This window comes from Carcharhinus amblyrhynchos, chromosome 17 (assembly GCF_965287045.1).
Source record: "Carcharhinus amblyrhynchos chromosome 17, sCarAmb.v2.hapA, whole genome shotgun sequence".
Classification (NCBI taxonomy): Eukaryota; Metazoa; Chordata; class Chondrichthyes; order Carcharhiniformes; family Carcharhinidae; genus Carcharhinus; species Carcharhinus amblyrhynchos.
Window position 1 is genome coordinate 26084354 of NC_137340.1, and position 21221 is coordinate 26105574.

General features: G+C 43.1%; 1 long non-coding RNA gene across 1 annotated transcript; it reads left to right on the plus strand.

Annotated features, from left to right (window-relative positions):
• The first annotated feature begins 454 nt into the window (after positions 1-454).
• Positions 455-16605, plus strand: LOC145354202 (uncharacterized). Its single transcript, XR_013888825.1, has 3 exons — positions 455-533; positions 3589-3764; positions 16382-16605. It is a non-coding gene; the product is annotated as an uncharacterized LOC145354202 (long non-coding RNA).
• The last annotated feature ends 4616 nt before the right edge of the window (positions 16606-21221 follow it).

The following is a 21221-nucleotide window of genomic DNA, read 5'->3' on the forward strand; positions in this document are numbered from 1 at the left end:
TCAGGTGAAGAAGAGCTTAACCTCGAAAGCTTGTGAGTTTACTATCAAATAAATCGGTTGGACTTAAACCTGGTGTTGTCAGACTTTTTACTGTGTTTACCCCAGTCCAACGCCGGCATATCCATATAATGAAGAGTGTCAGGTCTAATGGCGCTGCAGACTCTGACTTTGTACCTTAGGAGTGTGTTTCTAAATAAAGAGAATCTGGTGAAGGGACGCCAGCCTCTGAGGAATTATTTCATACTCCTTTGATAAAATTGTGGTTCAATTTGGGAACTCAATGTAATATCTGGATTGCACATCGACAGTTATAAAACTGATGCAATGTAGAAAGCTTTGTACCTTTGTTATTATCAATATAATTCACTAATGCATTAAAAAAAACAATAACTCTCTCAGTAGCTGGACCAGTTATTTGTGAATTCACCTCAGTCTATGATGGTTGATTTTACAGGAAAATCTTCGTTATCCGCCATGCTCCAGGAATTGGAACTGCTGGGTAATCAAATATGGCAGTTAACCAAGATGTTAAGGTGAGATCTGCGTTTTCACTCCATGACAAATCTCCAAGATAATTACGCAGCTATTTAGGTCCCATGAAAAGTGTGGAAGAATGTTAATCAAATGAGAGGCACTGAGGGAGACAGTTGTGCGCAGTAGTGGGAGGCTGAGACCAGAGAAAGGATAGGCTGCCAACAACTAATACTGGTGAACTTGACATCTCCAATTGAAAAAAAGGGACCTGACAGACCTGACATCAGAATTCCGGTCAGTAGAGTATTCCTGTTGGCAGAGTGCTGGATAACAGAAATTGTGCTGCTGACTTTCCTGTCATACTTGCAACATAGAAATTGATTTGGAGCCCACAACCATATATGTCAAAGTTCTAGAACTAAAATAAGAGTTGCTACCTTGTCTGCCAATAAACTAAAGAAAGTAGTCTTGCTATAGAAGATATCTTTTAAAATTTAAATGGTAAAATTGATTAGTGGGAACAGACAATTCACCCATCAAGCCTTCCCCATCAGTATGCTTATTAACTAATAATTAATCTTCCATAATTTTGTTTGCAGAAAAAATTGCAGTTGCTTCACTTAGTCATAGAGTCATATAGCACAGAAAAAGTTCTTTGGCCCATTGAGTCTGCACTGATAATAACTACCAGTAAAGTTGCACTAATCCCATATCCTTGACAGTTATGCTGTTTCAAGTGCTTTTCCAAATACTTAAAGGTTGTAAGATTTCAGACTCCACTGTCTATTGAGGTAATGCAGTTCAGACTCCTACCACCTTCTGAGTGAAAATGTTTTCTCAAATCCTCTCTTAAACTCCTGTCTGTTATGCTAAAACAATGCCCCCTCGTGATTGACCCCTCAACCAAGGGGAGCAGCTGCATCTTTTTTGCCCTGTCCATACCCCTCATGATGTTATATACCTCAAATCATATTCCCCCTTGATCTCTCTACGCTACAGAAAACAACCCAAGCCTATCCTTTCTCTCCTGTTGCTCAAATGCTTCATCCCAGGCGACATCCTGGTGAATCACCTCTGTATCCACTCCAATGCAATTACACTCTTCCTATAGTGAGGTGGCCAGTAGAATCATAGAATCCTTATAGCACAGAAGGCGACTGTTTGGCCCATCAAACCTGCACCGACAATAATCCCACACAGGTCCTAACCCCGTAACCCCACATATTTACCCTGCTAATCCCTCTGACACTAAGGGGCAATTTAGCATGGCCAGTCAAACTAATCTGCACATCTTTGGAGTTTGGGAGGAAACCAGAGCATCCGAAGAAAACCCAAGCAGGCAATGTGCAAACACCACTCAAACAGTCCAGCTGGAATTGTACTTGGGTTTCTAGCACTGTGAGGCAGCAGTGCCTTCCCCCACCATTCTTTGTATCTTATTACTAAGCCATTTTTGGATCCATCTCACCAAGTTTCTGAGTTCTGTGTGTTTTAACCTTCTCAATCAGTCTCCCTTGTGAGACCTTGTCAAAGATTTTGCTAAAATCCATATAAATTACATCAACTGCACTCCCCTCACCAACACACTCGATCACATTTTTGAAAAGTTACATAAAATTTGTTAGACATGCCCTCCCTCTGATAAAACCATGCTGACTATGCCTAATTAACTTGTTCTTTTTTACTCTCTCATTATTTTTTGCACCTGACTTTGTTTTCTATTTCTCTTGCTCTGAGATATTTTTAATTTGGTCTGTTTCTTCCCATTTGTCTCCAACTCTTTACTTGGTTCTACTTCTTTTGTGGAAGTAATTTATTCCTGTCTCTGTCTCAATTTTTCTGAATGCACTGAAGACAGTCAATATGTTCAACAGTTCAAAGATACTGCTATGATCTTGGTTGAGACAGTAACTTTAAAACTAAAATAAATCTAAAATCCTAATTCTTTACTAAAATAATGAAGCCACAAGATTCCACAGTTTAAAACAAAAGAATTTTACTGCAAGGGTTAAAGAAAAAATGAGGTAGGGGGTAAGATATTGGCATGGATACAAGATGGGCTAGTTAACAGAAAACAGAGACAATGCATAAATGTGTCTTTCTGGTTGATAAGATGTATTGAGTGGTGTGTCACAGGGATCTGGGCTGTGTCTTCAATTATTTTACAATTATACCAGTGACCTGGATAAAGGAATCAAAGGTATAATTGCTAAATTTGCTGATGACAGGAATATAGGTAGGATGAAAATGCGAAGAGGACACAAGGACCTAACAGATAAAGTGGAAAAGTGGAAAATTGTCAATTTTGGCAGCAAGTAAAAAAGCATATTATCTAAATGGTGAAAGATTGCAGAGCTCTGTAATGTGAAGGGATTGAGGTGTCCTAGTGCTTGAATTGCAAAAGCAAGTAATTAGGAAAGATAAAGAATGTTATAATTTATTGCAAGGGGGATTAAATACGAAATAGGGAGGTTATGCTACTGTTTGATAGAGCGTTGGAGTACCATGTACAGTATTAGTCTTATTTAAAAAAGTACACGTGTTGGAAGCTATTCAGAGAAGGTTTATTAGATTGGTCAGGATCCTGGATCAGGCGAGTCACATTCTAAGGAAAAATTGGACAAGTTAGGCTTGTATCTGCTGGAGTAAGATTGAAACATATAAGATCCTGAGGGGTATTGACGGAGTCACTATGCAGAAGATGTTTCCTCTTGTGGGAGAATTTAGTGCCAGAGACCACTGTTCAAGAATAAAAAGTCACCCACTTACGTAGAGATGAGAATTTTTTCTCTCAGAGGGTTATAAGTCTTTGGAACTCTGTTCCTCAAAAGGCCATGCAATCAGAATCTTCGAATATTTTTAAGACAGAGGTAGATAGGTTTTTGATAAGCAAAAGGGTGAAAGGCTACTGGGTGTAGGCAGGAATGCAAGTTTGAGGTTATAATCAAATCAGATTATTTAATTGAATGGCAGAGCAGGTTTGAAGGGCCAAGTGATCCACTCCTGCTCCAAAACCGTATGTTCACAACTAAGACAGATATTGTGAATTGTTTCAGCAATCATATTGATCAACAAAATTAATCAAAAAATCCTGCAAAACTTCATCTTTCTTAGGAAGAATTTCAGCTTCTCTTCTTCATTATTTAACTCAATCATCAGCGAACAGCAATGCACAGCCAACCTGAGTTCCATGGGCATGCTCTTCACCAAAAATGGTGCACCTCTGTAGAACATCCTCAACTCTGCTTATGCTCATCTAGATGGTGTAAATCCTCAAATGTTATCTTCAGGTAGGTTTCTACCATAAGTTCTGGTTTCCTTATCAAGGGTCCCTTTTCAATTAGAGTCTGTCTCAAAAACTACAGGTTTTGAAACCATGGGGGCGATTCTCCCATTGCAACCTGCAAATTTTCTGGCTGGTCCAGTCAGGAGAATCGCGTGTCAGCCATTTTGAGGGGTTTGTGCATGTGTCAGGAACGCATGCGCGTCTCCCATGGCAGAGAACAGTCGCAGTTGGAACCACACTGGAAACCGACAAGAGAGGTAAGTCATTTAATTTTTTTAAAATGTATTTTAAATACATTTTGCACGTGATTATCAGGGCCAGCATGGAACTTGCCGTGCTCAATAGCATCTCCCACCTGCCAAGAGTACTTCGTTCCGGCAGGTTTAGAGTAACTCCCCATATTCGGGGAACTCATGGGAGACTCCGCTAGCATGAAGTGGGGGGGGGGGCAATCAGGGCCCCCCAGGGGTTTGGGTGGTAGTGGGTGCCTCCTGTGCTTAGGCACCCTGGCAGTGCCAGTGTGTGCCCCTGGCATTGTCCAAGGGGCAAAGTGCCCATGCCCAGAGGGCACCTTGGCACGGCCCACTGGGCAGTGCCAAAGGGGCAGGGCCTGTTGGGGGCAGGACCTGAGACAATTGCTGGGGGTAGGGGAGTCCTGCTGCCACTCTGCATGGTGATCAGTCTGGGCTGGGGCAGGCTGGGAGTGAGGGGTAGTAGTCTGGTGGGGGGAGGGGTGTTTGCCTCCTGGGGTAGGTCTGACCCTGAGAGAACGGGTCGAGGTCTGCTGGGATAAGGGTGGTGGGTGGATCGCCATTGCTGGGGGTGGGGAGTGGTGGGGGGAGGTGGGCTGGACATTGGGGCAGTTGGTGTCAGGGCTGGCCTGGGAATTGTTGTGGGGGTCGTGGGAGAGGGTTACAGCACTGAGATGGTCCCAGGCTGGCCAATAATCAAGCTGGCCAGGAAACAGAGAGACTGACAGATCGGGACCACTGCGCACGCACAGATTTCTGGAGCTGCCAGACTCTGGCGTAAATAGACCTTGCCCCCTGGTTTTTTAATGAGATTCACAACTGTGACCTCTGCATTGCAGAGTAGGGAGATTTGGGTCTGAAGCTGCACTGAAAAAACAGTCATGATCTGTTTGAGTACTGTTGGGGGGGACAGCCCACCTGGTGGAAGCAGCAGTGGCCATGTCTTTGGCGCAGGGTCAGGCCCTGTAGCTCAGAAGAGTAAGGAAAGGAGAAGGAAGGCAGTATTAATCAGGGACTCTACGGTGAGGGGGTCAGACAGGCGATTTTGTGGAGGCAGACCAGAAACTCCGATGGTAGTTTGCCTCCCTGGTGCCGGGATCCGGGATGTTTCTGGTCGCATCCCAGAAATCCTGAAGTGGGAGGGAGAGGAGCCAGAAGTCGTGGTACGTATTGGTACCGCTGACATAGACAGTAAAAGGGAAGGGGTCATGAAAAGAGAATGTAGGGAGTTAGGTAGACAGTTGAGAAGGAGGAACACAAAGGTAGTAATCTCAGGATTGCTGCTTGTGCCATGAGAAAGTGAGAGCAGGAATGGAATGAGGTGGAAGATAAATGCATGGCTGAGGGATTGGAGCAGGAGACAGGGATTCATGTTCCTGGATCATTGGGGCCTCTTTAGGGGCAGGTGTAACCTGTACAAAAAGGACAAGTGGCACTTGAATGCCAGGGGGACCAGTATCCTAGTGGGAAAGTTTGCTAAGGCTACTGGGGAGACTTTAAACTAGAATGGTTGGGGGGAGGGAATTGAAATGAAGTGACAGAGCGAGGAGGTTAGTTCGCAATTAGAGAGGGATTGTCGACAGTGTAAGAGGGAGGATAGACATGTGACGGAGAAGAGGAGCGCTCAGACCGAAGGTTTGAGATGTGTCTATTTTAACGCTAGGAGTGTTGTGAACAAAGTGGATGAGTTACAGCGTGGGTCACTGCTTGGAAATGTGATGTGGTGTCCATTACAGAGACTTGGATGACTCAGGGACAGGACTGGATACTTCAAGTGCCGGGTTTCAGATGTTTCAGGAGGGACAGGGAGGGTGGCAAAAGAGGTGGGGGGGTGGCACTGTTGATCAGGGATAGTGTCATGGCTGTAGAGAAGATGGACACCGTGGACGGATTATCTACCGAGCCTCTGTAGGCGGAAGTTCGGAACAGGAAGGGGTCAATAACTTTACTGGGTGTTTTCTATAGGTTGCCCGATAGTAACAGGGATGTTGAGGAGTAGATAGGGAAACAGATCCTGGAGAGATGTAATAATAACAGAGTTGTCGTGATGGGAGACTTTAATTTCCCAAATATCGATTGGAATATCCCTAGGGTAAGGGGTTTGGATGGGGAGGAGTTTGTTAGGTGCGTCCAGGAGTGTTTCCTGACACAGTATGTGGATAAGCCTACAAGAGGAGAGGCTGTACTTGATTTGGTATTGGGTAATGAACCTGGACAGATGTCAGATCTGTCAGTGGGAGAGCATTTTGGGGATAGTGATCATAACTCTATCTTCTTTACACTAGCATTGGAGAGTGATAGGATCAGGCAAGCTAGGAAAGTGTTTATCTGGAGTAAGAGGAATTATGAAGCCAACAGGCAGGAAATTAGAGGCATAAATTGGAAGGAGGTTTTCTCAAGGAAATGTACCGAAGTAATGTGGCAGATTTTCAAGGAATGTTTGTCTGGAGTTCTGCACGACATCATTCCAACGAGACAGGGAAGTTTTGGTAGGTTACAGGAACTGTAGTGCTCAAAAGTTGTAATAAATCTAGTCAAAAAGAAAAGAAAAGCGTACAAAAGCTTCAGGGAGCTAGGTAATGTTAGGGATCTAGAAGAGTATATGACTTGGAGGAAGGAACTTAAGAAGGAAATTAGGAGAGCCAGAAGGGATCATGAGAAGGCCTTGGCAGGTAAGATTAAGGAAAACCCTAAGGCATTCTACAAGTATGTGAAGAGCAAAAGAATGAGATGTGAAGGTATAGAATCTATAAAATGTGACAGTGGGGAAGTTTGTATAGAACCAGTAGAAATAGCAGAGGTGCTCAATGAATACTTTCATACCGATATTCACGGTGGATAAGGATCTTGGTGGTTGTAGTGCAGACTTGCAGCAGACTGAAAAGCTTGAGTATGTGGACATTAAGAAAGAGGATGTGTTGGAGCTTTTGAATAGCATCAAGACAGATAAGTCACTGGGACCAAATGGGATGTACCCCAGGTTACTGTGGGAGGCGAGGGAAGAGATTGCAGAGCCTCTGGCGATGATCTTTGCATTGTTGATGGAGACGGGAGAGGTTCTGAAGGATTGGAGGATTGCGGATTTGGTTCCTGTATTCAAGAAAGGGAACAGAGATAGCTCAAGAAATTATCGACTGGTGACTCTAACTTCAGTGGTTGATGGGTTGATGGAGAAGTTCCTGAGAGATAGGATTTATGAACATTTAGAGAAGTATAGTATGATCAAAAGTTGTCAGCACGGCTTTGTCAAACACAGATCATGCCTTACGAGCCTGGTTGAGTTTTTTGAAGATGTGACTAAACACGTTGATGAAGGAAGAGCGGTAGATGTGGTTTATATGGACTTCAGCAAGGCATTCGATAAGGTCCCCCATGCAAGGCTTATTGAGAAAGTGAGGGCACATGGGACCCAAGGGGACGTAGCTTTGTGGATCCAGAACTGGCTTGCCCACAGAAGGCAGAAAGTAGTTGTAGATGGATCTTTTTCTGCATGGAGGTCGGTCACCAGTGGAGTGTCCCAGGGATCTGTTCTGGGATCCTTGCTCTTTGTGATTTTTATAAATGACCTGGATGAGGAAGCGGAGGGATGGGTTGGTAAGTTTGCCAATGACACGAAGGTTGGAGGTGTTGTGGATAGTTTGGAGGGATGTCAGAAGTTGCAGCATGACATAGATAGGATGCAAGACTGGGCAGAGAAGTGGCAAATGGACTTCAACCCGGATAAGTGTGTGATGGTTCATTTTGGCAGGTCCAATGGGATAAAGGAATATAATATTGAGGGTAAGACTCTTAGCAGTGTGGAAGATCAGAAGGATCTTGGGGTCCAGGTTCATAGGACTCTTAAATCGGCTTTACAGGTAGAGGACGTGGTTAAGGAGGCGTATGGTGTACCGGCCTTCATCAATCGAGGAATTGAGTTTAGGAGTTGGGAGATAATGCTGCAGCTGTATAAGACCCTGGTCAGACCCCACTTGGAGTACAGTGCTCAGTTCTGGTCGTCTCATTACAGGAAGGATGTGGAAGCTATAGAAAGGGTGCAGAGGAGATTTACAAGGATGTTGCCTGGATTGGGTGGCATGCCTTATGAGGATAGGTTGAGAGAACTCGGTCTTTTCTCCTTGACGAGACGAAGAATGAGAGGTACCTGATAGAGGTGTATAAAATGTTGAGAGGTATTGTTCGGGTAGATTCTCAGAGGCTTTTTCCCAGGGCTGAAATGGCTGCCTGAAGAGAACACAGGTTTAGGGTGCTGGGGAGTAGGTACAGAGGAGATGTCAGGGGTAAGATTTTCACTCAGAGGATGGTGGGTGTGTGGAATTGGCTGCCGGTGGTGGTGGTGGAGGCAGATTCAATAGGGCTGTTTAAGAGATTTCTGGATGAGTACATGGGACTTCGTAGGATTGAAGGTTATAGGTAAGCCTAGTGCGTAGAGATATGTTTGGCTCAACTTGTGGGCTGAAGGGCCTGTTTGTGCTGTAGTTTTTCTATGTTCTATCTAAACCAATTTTCCCACCAATTCAGCACTTTTGGGAGAATCCCCCCTCCCAATATGTGCAATCTTCCATTCCGGAGTTTAAGTCCAGTGGGGGATTTAAATGTTGATGTGATTCCCACAAGTACAATCTTCCACTGTTCAGCTGATTAATTAAGCATGTCCAAAGAGCTCAACCAATCTCTTGGTGGAGCAAGCAAGAAGTTGCCTGCCACACTATTACCTCATGGGGTTGAAGGTTCTGGTGCCATATTTTAACTGACACATTCCTTCTCCAGTGTCCTTGTGCCTGCAGCCCATACTAGAGAAGCTGGCAGTTATGAGCAACCACGTTCAGGACATCTGAATGTGCATCCAGCATTTTCATTCACTCATTTCTAGATAACAATACCACATGTGGTACACTCATAATCAGATCAATGCTCATTGTTGAAGTGGACCCTACTCACCAGTATCTTGACCTTTTTCAAGCCCCACTGCTTCTTTCTGATCAGGCCCTTGCTTCTTCTGGCCTTGCACCAACCTCTGGTAGCCTCTCCTAATCCTTATCTAAATGAGAACCATTACCTAAGTAGAGTTATCTGCAGCCTGCATCATCAATGCCTCTATGGATCTGTAAACAAATTGAAGTGATAAATTTAGTGTGCATGTCCTTCACAAGTTTCCCTTCATATCAAAACCAACAGGCCTGTGCTGAGCCCTTCTGGCCTCTGCCTAGACATGGCATCCCCAACTCTTCTGGATGAAGGACGTCCTGGGGAAACAGAAATGGGTGCTCATTCTGTTCATACATGATTGCACATGGAGACATTGCTCTTTGACCAGGGCGATGAGAGCCATGAGCGAGAAGCCTCCCTCTGACACCATTCCGCTTGCCTCCTAGAGATTCTTGAGAGACCATAGAAAGCGTAAGAACATAATCCCTTGTCAGCCATGACCAATCACCCAGGAGGATGAAGGTTTAGAGTTACAAATTTGTTGCCTTCAATCAGTAGTTCTGCTTGGGGGCATCCACCTCCCTTCATCTCTGCCACCACTACCTTCTACTTTCACCCTGTCACCTACCAACTTCCCAAATATCACCATTCCTCTTCTCTCTTCACCCTTGAACCTCTCCCCATTACCCTGACTCTATTATGATTCACTTTCACATACATCCCTTCCCTCAGAACTGACACCCATTACCATCTTATGCCTACCATTATCTCTCCCTCCCATTATCTAAGCCACCTGTTTATTTCCCCCTATGTGACCCCTCGAGACTTTCACCTAATAAACTCTCACACTAGACCTGCCACCATGCTGCATCCCACTTCTCTTTCTGACTGTGAATGTTCTCTTCTATCATCAGTTCCCTGAGTTCACCCCTCAGGACCCCATTGCCGACACCACCAACCCTATTCTCTAGGACACTTATTCACTCCCAGCTTTCATATGCAGTCTCCTCCTACATTTTCCATGTAGCCTGCCTCTCATGTCCAGCTTAGGTGCAGCGTTTGCAACCGCACTTAACATGAGTGAAGATATGTGAGGTCCCCAGGAAGCAGCATCTCGTGACTTTCATGTCATGGAAGACATGAAGCTTGGTGCATGCCACTTCTGCACAGCTGTCAAACTGAACATTCTAAATCCTCACTGGTGGAGGTGGGAATCTTAATTTGGAGAATGAATTTAATTCTGCTGTTTCGACCATTTAATCACTACACATGACATACTAATACATGCAAATTCAGTTCCCAACATTGTTTGTCAGGAAGTTCAACCCACCTTGAAAATCATGGGAATAAAATTCAGGCAGTTTATCCCACCATCAGTAAACAGATTTTTTTGCCTTCTTAAGTGCTCCTACCTGCCACGATTCTCTCTGATGGTGGGAATGGAAGATTCCACCCCCTGGATTCCATCTTAGTACTGTGATCTGTCACAGGGAGGTGGTCCAGCTGCTTGGGGACATTTGAAACATCTGGGTACATTCTAGTAGTCTTGTATTTGAGGTTTTTTTTGTAGGGTACCTGGGAGAACCCAGAAATGGTTGGGAGTACTTCAGGTAGGCTCTGGCAACATGAAGCAGGCTGGAGCTAGGGGCAATACAGAAATCTAGGGCCTTGAGCGAAATCATGGCCACTAGGCGCTTATTGTACCTTCTGGGCACTATAAAGTTGTAGCTTTAAATACATGGACCGGAATTTTGCACTCTCCCCGACAGGTTCTGAGGAGAGAGATGTGTGAGATTGCATGGATGGGATTCCTTCCAGGATTCTGCCCACCCAGATCCAGAAACAGTTTTATGGTGGGTGGATAGAGCCTTGGAGAAGAAGCCTGCCCATGCCCCAATCAATGCTGGCAGGCACCATTGGATCAGGGGCCAAACAGAAAAGGTCTTCACCCTCGCTCCTCGGTGGGAAGTGGGGGCCGGGTGGAGGGTCTCTCAATCTGAAGGCTCCTTCAGATTTGAGGCAACCTCCCTTGAGCGACTTGGGAGCTCCAGCACCCAATTCTCTCTCTGGCCTACCCTTGAGACTGAAATCACGCCCTAGTGACCCTTAAGGTATCCCTTACCCTTCAAGCCCCAAGTATTTTCTTGAAGTGTGGTACTGGGAACTCAGCTCAGACACGGCACTGCCAGACCTCTTCTGGCCACTGCAGTGTTTTCCCTAAAGGGACTGGAGAGCTATTGGCCATTTGGATAGCTGACAGCTCTCTAAAGAAGGACTTCACTCCAGAGGCAGAGGGAAGTCCAGCTTGCTGCCAAACAACATCCAATTGAGCTTAAAATCTGCACTAGGCACGTAGTGGTCAGTAGGGAATCACTTGCCATTCTGAAAATTCAGGCCGTGGACTGAGCTGAGGATGGAATGTTCACCAAGATGCAGAGACAAATAGTGAGTGCAGAGATAAATAGTGTATTCAGAAGATTCATAGTGTGCTCATGTGCAGTAGAGAGCAGGAGATTGAGGTCTAAGCTGATGTAGGTGAGTCAAGGTCCAGCTAAATAATCCAGGCTCCACTATAGAGTATTAAGTAAAATTGAGGTTCATGAGAGAGGGGACATCTGTGTGGAAATTCCTTTTAGAGAAATGGAAAGTTAGTTGATAAGTTTTGGTTTTGTGATTGCATTCCCCATAGTTGTTGAATTCTTATTTCTGATGTGATAAGTTTTAGCTTAGGAGAAATATAGGTTTTGAGTGTTATAGCACTGAAATGGACTATTCGACCTACCACGTCTGCACCAAAATGTTTCTCCTCATGGCCCACTGGCAGAGATCGGAGATTGAATAATATCAGTGACTATTAATTCTGGTATTTACTTCAAAGCCAAACTTTTTGAACTATGCATTACCACTTTCAATCAAGCATGATCCATCATGTAGTGTATACAATGTATTAAAGTTTTTGACAAACCTACTGAAAGGCAAAATAAATAGTCAGGAGTCAGAAAATACTCCCCCTCAGTTTTAAAATCCTAGGCAACCACTGTGCTGAGTGGGTTGGCAACTTGTTAGCAGATAAAATAAATCAATTTGCTCTTTATTAAAGGAAGACACTGGGGAAGACCAGTAGTTTACAAAAAACACATATTTTAAACCTAGAGATAATCACAATAAAGTTCTGAAATTACACTGGAAAAGAAATGACTTGTGACACAGCTCTGAACTGCAAACTGCATACCTTCGCAAGTAAAATAAAACTATCAACATGACTGATCTTACTTCACATAGCTGGGGTACTGTTGTGCTAAAGAAATGATTCATACTGTCTCAAAAGGGAGACTTTGAAAATATTGGCACTATTAAGAAAAGGTTTGTTTTTAAACCAATATGAAATTTGGAATATTTTAATATCCCACCAGAATTAACATAATTCGCCAATGTATGGATGTTAATCAGCCATTCAAAAGTTAGGTGCTACAGTTTCCCCATTCCCCAAAGTCACTGAAACACAAGTTTGTACACCAATTAAGAGTATTTAGAAGAGTGGGCTGTCAAAGAAATAATGTAAACTTCATAATAGAAGTGATTAAAATTCCAGGTTTATCAATTCACTTAGAAATTTAAAAACATAGAAAATAGGTGCAGGAATAGGTCTTTTGCACCTGCACCACCATTCAATGTGATCATGGCTGATCATGCACTTTCAGTATCCCACTTTCCATAACACTTGATCCTTTTAGTCGCAGGAGCCACGTCCAGCTCCCGCTTGAACATATCTAACAAACTGGCTCCACAGATTCACAATTCTCTGAGTGAAGAAGTTCTTCCTCATCCCAGTCCTGGATGACTTAACCCTTACTCTTAGACTGTGACCCCGAGTTCTGAATTTCCCCAACGTCAGGAACATTCTTCCCACATGTAGCCTGTCCAGTCCCACCAGGATTTTATGTTTCTATGAGGTCCCCTCTCATTCTTGTAAATTCCAGTGAGTATAAGCCCATTCGATCCAGTCTTTCTTCATATGTCAGTCCTGCCATTCCGAGAATCAGTTAGGTCACTTTCGCTAGACTCGCTCAACAAGAATGTCTTTCCTTAAAGTAGAAGACCTAAACTGCATATAATACTGAAGATGTGACCTCACCAAGGCCCTGTATAACTGCAGCAAGACATTCCAATCCTATACTCAAATCCTCTTGCTATGAAGGCCAGAATGCTATTAGGTTTTCTCACCACTTGCTATACCTACATGCCAACCTTCAGCAACTGTGCCACCATGACACCCAGGTCACATTGCACTTCCTCTTTTCCTAACAAAATAATAATCTTCCTTCATGTTTTTTGCCAACAAAATGGATAACCTCTTATGTATCCACATTGTATTGCATTTGCCAAATATTTGCCCACTCAGTCAGCCCGTCCAAATCAGCTTGCAACCTCTTGGCATGCTCCTCACAGCACACACTGCCACCCAGATTAGTGTCATCTGCAAATTTGGAGATCTTGCATTCAATTCATTCATTCAAATTATTAACATGTGTGAACAGCCAGGGTCCCAGCACTGAACTCTGGTAGTCACTAAATGTAGTCTATACTCCATTATCAATATTTATCACATATCTGTTTCTCTAAAAATGGAAACCTGAAAATAAGCATTTGATGAACATTTGTGTCTAAGTAGTAAACGGAAACAGTGGATTAAGTCATCCACTGAGGTGAGTGCTTGTAATTACACTGTACAAAAAAAGTAGACTGCATTGAGGTACCTTTGAACTTGTATAATGTTTGAAATGATATTTGAAACTTGTACATCTGATGTGCTGTGTAATTTTATAAGATGTAAATATTAAATTTAAACTTAAAGGATCCGTTTATTCCCACTCTCTGCTTTCTGTCTGCCAACCAGTTCTCTATCCACATCAATATATTACCCCCAATACTATGAGCTTTAATTTTGCTCACTAATCTCTTGTGTGGGACCTTGTTAAAAACCTTTTGAAAGTCCAGAAACACAACATCCACTTGTCCCTGCTACTGGTCACATCCTTAAAAAAATCCGAAAGATTTGTCGAGCATGATTTCCCTTTAGTGCTGACTTGGACTGATCCTGTCACTGCCTTCTAAATGCTCAGTTATTACGTCCTTAATGATTGTCTCCAGTGTTTTCCCCATCACAGATGTCAGACTAACTGGTCTACAATTCCCTATTTTCTCTCTCACTCCTTTTTTAGAAAGTGGATTACATTAGCTACCCTCCAATCCTTTAGAACTCTTCCAGAGTCTATAGAATGCTGGAAAATGACAACCAATGTGTCCATATTTCTAGGGCCACTTCCTTAAGTACTCTGGGATGCAGAGCATCAGGCCCTGGGGACTTATCGGGTTTTAATTCCAGCAATTTCCCCAGTACAATTTTCTGACTAATAAGCATTTCCTTCAGTCCCTCCTTTATTCTAGACCTCTCTCCCATAGTATTTCTGGAAGGTTATTTGTGTCCTCCTTAGTGAAAACAGATTCAAAGTATTTGTTACGCTGGTCTGTCATCTCTTTGTTGCCCATTGTGAATACACCTGACTCTAACTGTGAGGGACCTACATTTATCTTCACCAGTCTTTTTCTCTTCACATATCTATAGAAGCTCTGCAGTCAACTTTTATGTTTTCTTCAAGCTTACTCTCCAATTCTATTTTCCCCTTCCAAATTAAACCCTTTGTCCTCCTGTGCTGAATTTTAAATTTCTCCCAGTCCCCAGGTTTGCTGCTTTTACTGGCCAATTTATATGCCTCCTCTTTGGCTCTAACACTCGCCCTGATTTCCCTTGTTAACCATGATTGCACCACATTCCTCCTTTTATGCCAAACAGGAATGTGTAGTTGTTGAAGTTCATCTATCAGTTCTTTAAATGTCAACCCCTTAAGTATCGTTCACCAGCTTATCCTAGCCAATGTACATTTCGTATCATCAAAGTTTGCTTTCCTAAGTTCAGAACCCTAGTCTCAGGCTTAACTGTGTTACTCTCCATCTTTTTGAAGAATTTTACCATGTTGTGGCCGCTCTTGCACCAAAGGATCTTGCATCACAAGGTTGCTAATTATTGTCCTCTCATTACACAATATCCAGTATAGGATGGCCTGCTCTTTAGTCGGTCCTTCGACATATTGGTTGAGAAAATCATTCCTTATACGTTCTAGGAAATCCTCCTCCATCACATTGTTATTAGTTTGGTGAGCCCATTCAATATGCAGATTGAAGTCACCCATAATAACTGTTGTACTCTTATTGCATGCATCTCTAATTTCCTGCCTGATGTCACCCCAACCTTAGTACTACTGTTTGGTAGTCTATACAGAACTCCTACTAACGTTTTTTGTCCTTTGGTGTTCTGCAGCACCACCCATACAGATTCCACATGTTGTCCAGGCTAATGTCCTTCCTTACTAATGCGTTAATCTCCTCTTTAACCAGCAACGCTACCTCACCCCTTTTCCTTTCTGTATATTTTTCCTATATATTGAATATCTCGGATGTTGAGTTGCCATCCTTGGTCACCCAGGAGCCAGGTCTCCATGATCCCAATTACGTCAGATCCATAAATGGGTGTCCGCACAGTTAATTCATCCAGCTTATTGTAAATGCTCCTTGTATTGAGACCCAAAGCTGTCAGGCTTGTTTTTTTTGGCATTTATTGCCCTCTGAGAATCATGTGGCCCTTTTTGATTTTTGTCTTCGGTTTCTCTACTGTCTTTTGTTCCTGTCCCCACTTTACTTCCCCCTGACTTCCTGCATCAGTTCCCCTCCCCCTGTCATATTAGTTTAAACCATCCCCGACAGCACTAGCAAACAGTCTCCCTAGGACATTGGTTCCAGCCCCATCCAGGTGCAGACGGTCTGATTTTTACTGGCCCAATCTCCCCCAGAATCAGTTCCAATGTCCCAGGAATTTGAATCCCTCCCTCTTGCACCAACCTTCAAGCCACGTATTCATCTTAGCTATCCTGACATTTCTGCTCTGACTATCACGTGACACTTAATGTTTCTTCATCAGAAAATGGCACATTCTTTGAATTATATAGCTAAAAATATCTTTTTTTGAAAAAAGTGCATGTGTTTAACAATATAGTATAAAATCCAACATCATTCATAAAACTCATGTTTTGTTTCTTAATATACTTTGAAAGATGTTGCTGAATTTCTCCAGCCTTGTTGTCACCACTAAAAATATTTTGTAAACAAAATGGCTAAAATAACAGTAGCATATTTGCTGAAGAGGGTGGAATATCCCCACCCGAATGATACTTCTAAAGTCCATTTCGTGGGACCAAAACAAAGCACTAATCAATCAGGTGTCCACAGGTTAAATAGTACCTTATCTGTTTGCTTCTCAGATTCTGATTGACCTGCCACGTGTTTCCAGCATTTTTGTTAAAGAAATCATTTTGCTTTATTGCAGAGAAACATCAAACAAAAAATAAATAAATAGAAACACATTAATGAAACTGAAGATCTGGAGTTACATCAGTAATGGGAAAAAAGTCACCTATCTACCAGCAAGTGCTGTAAGCATGTGAAATGACAAATGATACAATTGGACTTCTTGAGACATTCAGGTTTTTGCTAGTTGTTCAATGCAGAACTCTCAGAGAAATGTTATTAGTGAGATTTATGGTTAGCAGAGTGAAATCAATTGCAGATTCATTTAAAATGTGGTGTGTTTACTTTTCAGAATGAGATGTATTAAAATAGTCTAAATAAATGAAATTGCATCTCTTGTGCATTTCCATTTCCCAGATTAATCATCCTTTAAGCTTCTCTGAATGACTGTGCTAAATTAAGCTCCAGTTTTGCAATTGAGGCAAAACTGAAGCCAAACTAATCAATAGTCTGGACAAGTGTGCATTTGCAGCATCAGTATGGTTCTCAGGGTTGACAGTAGCTCTGTACATTGGATCCAGCAGTGAGCTTGCCTGGTAAGTTTGATGTACTGTGGTGGTTGTGCCTCCCATGAACTATTAGTTCTTGAGCTTCCAAGTAAAATACAGGACTAAAACTATAATCATCAGCCATGACCTTAACAATTGGGGAAGCAGGCGTGTGGGGCTGAATGGCATACTCCTGCACCAAATTCATATGTTTGTGTGTAAAGTTTCCAGTGCAAAACCTCAGTCTTCTAGCAATGTAAATTAATCTAAACAGTAGCTAAAATAGATGCTTCAAAAAAATATTAGGGGCGATACTACCATTGCGCCCCACTGACCGATGGGTGGGGCAAACCAGTAAGATTGCAAGAGAGCTGAGAAATCAGGGTCGCGCCTGATTTTTCACCTCTGGCGGTCTTACCAGTACTGGACATCCAGCTTGATCAGCCTCATGCCTATTTTTGGCACAAGATTGAATAAATTATTTAAATTTATTTTAACATTAATTTCAATATGATTAATTAGCCCAGGACAGAATCATCTGGACTCACTTGCCTGTATGGCCTTGCTGGGAAAGATTTTCTCCAGCAAAAATCATGTATGGCTCCTCCATCAACAGGGACCAGATGTGATGGCCACACCATTAGAACCAGAGGTCATTGAGAAGCCACAGGAGATCAGGAGAAAGGAGGATTGCCAGTCTAGCATTGGGCTGTGGAAGGGGCGGAGCCTGAGGTGGGCCAGATCGAGGTGGGCCAGTCGGTGGGGGAGTGAGTCTGCTGCCACTCTGCATAGCGCTTGATGGTGAGGGGAGATGTGGGGAAGAATGAACACTGCTGCCCTGCGTATTGATTGTTTGGGGGGAGAGAGAGGGGAGGGGGGTTGCAAACAGCTGCAGGGCCCCACAGTAAAGTTTAAAGTTTATTTATTAGTGTCAGAAGAAGGCTTACATCAACACTGCAATGAAGTTACAATGAAAATCCCCTAATCGCCACACTTTGGCACCTGTTCAGGTACACTGAGGGAGAATTTAACACCTAAGCTGCACGTCTTTTGGACAGTGGGAGGAAACCAATGCACCCGGAGGAAATCCACACAAAAGCGGAGCGAACGTGCAGATTCCACACAGAGAGTGACTCAAGCAGGAATCTAACCCGGGACCCTGGCGCTGAGGCAGCAGTGCTAACCACTGTGCCACCATGTGCCAGTAGTATGGAGGATGAGTGGGTGCCATGTTTAGGCCATAGAGACCAGCTGTACCAGCAGAGGATGTGTGACAAATCTCTGCTGCTTGCAGAGCAGAGACCTACACATGCGCAATTGCTACTATCAGCTGGCACTCTGGTGATTTAAGCCCTGCCCCCTACCCCTACTGGCAAGAAATGGATTTCCGGATTCTTTCATGCACTGAGTACATAAGATTCAACATTTGGATTCATCGAAAAAATGGTGTCGAGAAAATGGTTCTGAAACTCTCCCGTTTTCATGCTTGCTCTGGACTTAGAATTTTTTTCATAAGATCACCCCAGTGAATTTTCTCTTGACTTGAAAAGGCCTATTTATTCAGGTCAGATTATTGAATAGATACTTTCCTGTTTTATATGGTGCATGGTTGGATTGAAATTGGAGACAACAATATGAAATTCAGTGGGGAACTGAATTACATCTAGCCTAGTCTACTCAGTCTCTCCTCCATGTTATTGGGTGTTTAGGATTGTAAGATTATATGGACCTGGAGAAACCGTAGCACCCTCAATTATGATGTACAGAATCATGTGGGAACAGGAAAGTACAGTGGTAGCATGTTAGAGGTTGGAATGAAGATAGCACATAGGACTAAAATATATATGCATATATATTATGTTGTTAATAAACAGTATTGTTTAACCATATAAACCTCTAGACTTCTTTATGCAGCAACATACCACCTTAAAGCACATTTCACCTTGATTCAAAAAAATTGTTAATGGCCAATTGGTCAGTAATGTTGTAATGGTTAGTTACATTGAATTTGCACACTTTGCCTTAAAGATAAAACAGTGGATTATTTCAGCTTGTATTCTTTATCTTGTGTAGACTCCTTATTTGTTAGGAGCACTTATTAGTCTAGTAATGGGCATTTTGTTTCGATGGTGGCTTTGGCAAAATAATGTAGTTGCTTCCCACAGACACACTCACAGCCCCAAAGAAAATACAATAAAAGACATTCCTATCCATTTTTTAATTGTAATTGTTAGTAGGAGAACAGAAATAAATGGAATCGAACTCTTATGAACTTTCTGATTAATTACTTATTCTTCAACGACAGAGTAATTGAGATACTTCTAATATAACCATATGTTGTTAGCTAGTCTGTTGTTACTTTCCAATACTTGTAGGGTTAGTGTACTAAAATGTTACAAAGGCAGCATTGATTGGATCATAAAATATCTTTGAAATAAGAGATGGACATTGTGGCAGTGAGAAAACAGGTTGTAATTTTCCCCTTCAGATATTTGTAGAACGTAGAACAGTACAGTACAGTACAAGCCCTTAGGCCCTCGATGTTGTGCCAAGCTATGTTCAAACCCAAGATCAAGCTGTTCCCATTCCCTATCATTTGTCATGGGAGGAGTTTTCTCCTACACCACACCAGGTTTTAATGAACTTTCATGAAAGTTCATTAAAAATCCAGCTTGCAGGAATTATAGAAACCCTATAGTGCAGATGGAGGCCATTCAGCCCATTGAGTCTGCACTGACAATGATCCCACCTAGGCCTTACCCCCACTACACCACACATTTACCTCACTAATCCCTCTAACCTACACATTCCAGGACACTAGTAGGCAGTTTAACATGGACAATAAACCTAACCCGCACATCTTTGGACTGTGGGAGGAAACCAAAGCACGCGGAGGAAACCCACGCAAACACGGGGAGAATGTGCAAACTCCATACAGACAGTGGTCAGAAGCCAGGAATTGAACACAGGTCCTTGGAGCTGTGAAGCAGCAGTGCTAACCACTGTGCCACTGTGCTGCCCCTTGAATCACCATTTGCATCATCAAATCTAATTTCCCTACCAACAGATAATTAGACTGGTCTACTTCACAACCAGATATAACTGGCATCTACCTGACGAACTGACTTCACCTGCAACTCACAGTTTCTACGTGCAGTGTTCACCTACTTTTCACTGCGTTACTTTTGCGGCTGCCCTGACTCTGTGCAAAGCTGCTCAGGCAAGACCAACAGGAAGCGAAGATGGGGGGAGTCACACAGATGACTGGGGTGTGGGCGACTGAGACATAGGCAGTCTAAGGCAATATATGGCATATAGTTGGGGCCAGAGAGTGAAACTGTTTTGGGCTGTGTGCATCATGCTACAAGGCAGTGCTTGGGGCACCTGTTTTGATCCCAGTCTAGGGAGGTGGAGGGCCTGTCTGTGCAGTGCTGATCATGCATAGCATGGTGTGAAAGGCAGAGTCAGTGACTCGTACGTTTAGGTCCTGGGGGTTGGTGACTTCATATTGGGAAGCAGATAGCATAGTCACCATTAGGAGAAGCATCTGCAGCCTTAAATAATGAACAGATAAGTAAGAGGGGGACATTTGGTGGTCACATGGGGTGTGTGTCTAAAAGTTTCTGTACATCAAGATGAGAGGGATAAGGTTGATAATGGGCATGGGTACATGCACAGAAAACAGTTCAGGTGTATGGAAAAGCACATCTAATGTATAATGATGGGCTTCAGGATTTAAAGGGGGAAGTAGGTGAATGATCAGAGGGAGGGAGACTTACACATGATGCTCTTCCAGGACAAAAGGAGGGATTTGGATGGTGATGAGGGTGTAGTTTTGAAGATGGTCTCATAGTAGAAGTGGAGCAGCACCATTTTGACAGGTGATGGAATGACACAGTTGAAAAATAACCAAGGAAACAAATAACTATGGGAGCAGTCTGAGGGCTTGTGGGAGGATTCAACCACTGTAGCTTTGAGCTAATTAAAAGGGTAACTTAAGACTTTTTGCTCCAGGACATGGAGAGCAAGACTTAGCTGCGACATATTAGGATGACTCAAATGCCAATTGAAGGATTCAGCATCTTAACTCATGATGCATATTCTTGCGAAAATCAGTTAGGGTTTGGGGCCACATGTAGATTGGGTATGAATAATCATTTGTCCCTCTCATATGAATGTGCAAAGATCAGAGGATCCAACTATGAAGGGGCAAACAGATGAAGTACATATGCAAAATGCTGCAGCACATCAACACATTGCAGCTAAGTTTAGGCTTTACATGGCTCAAAGATTAACAGTCATGACATTACTGTGCTCTACTCTAAAAGAGGCAGCCTGCCAGTGCCCTGGCTGTGGCTGATGGTGCCTGGC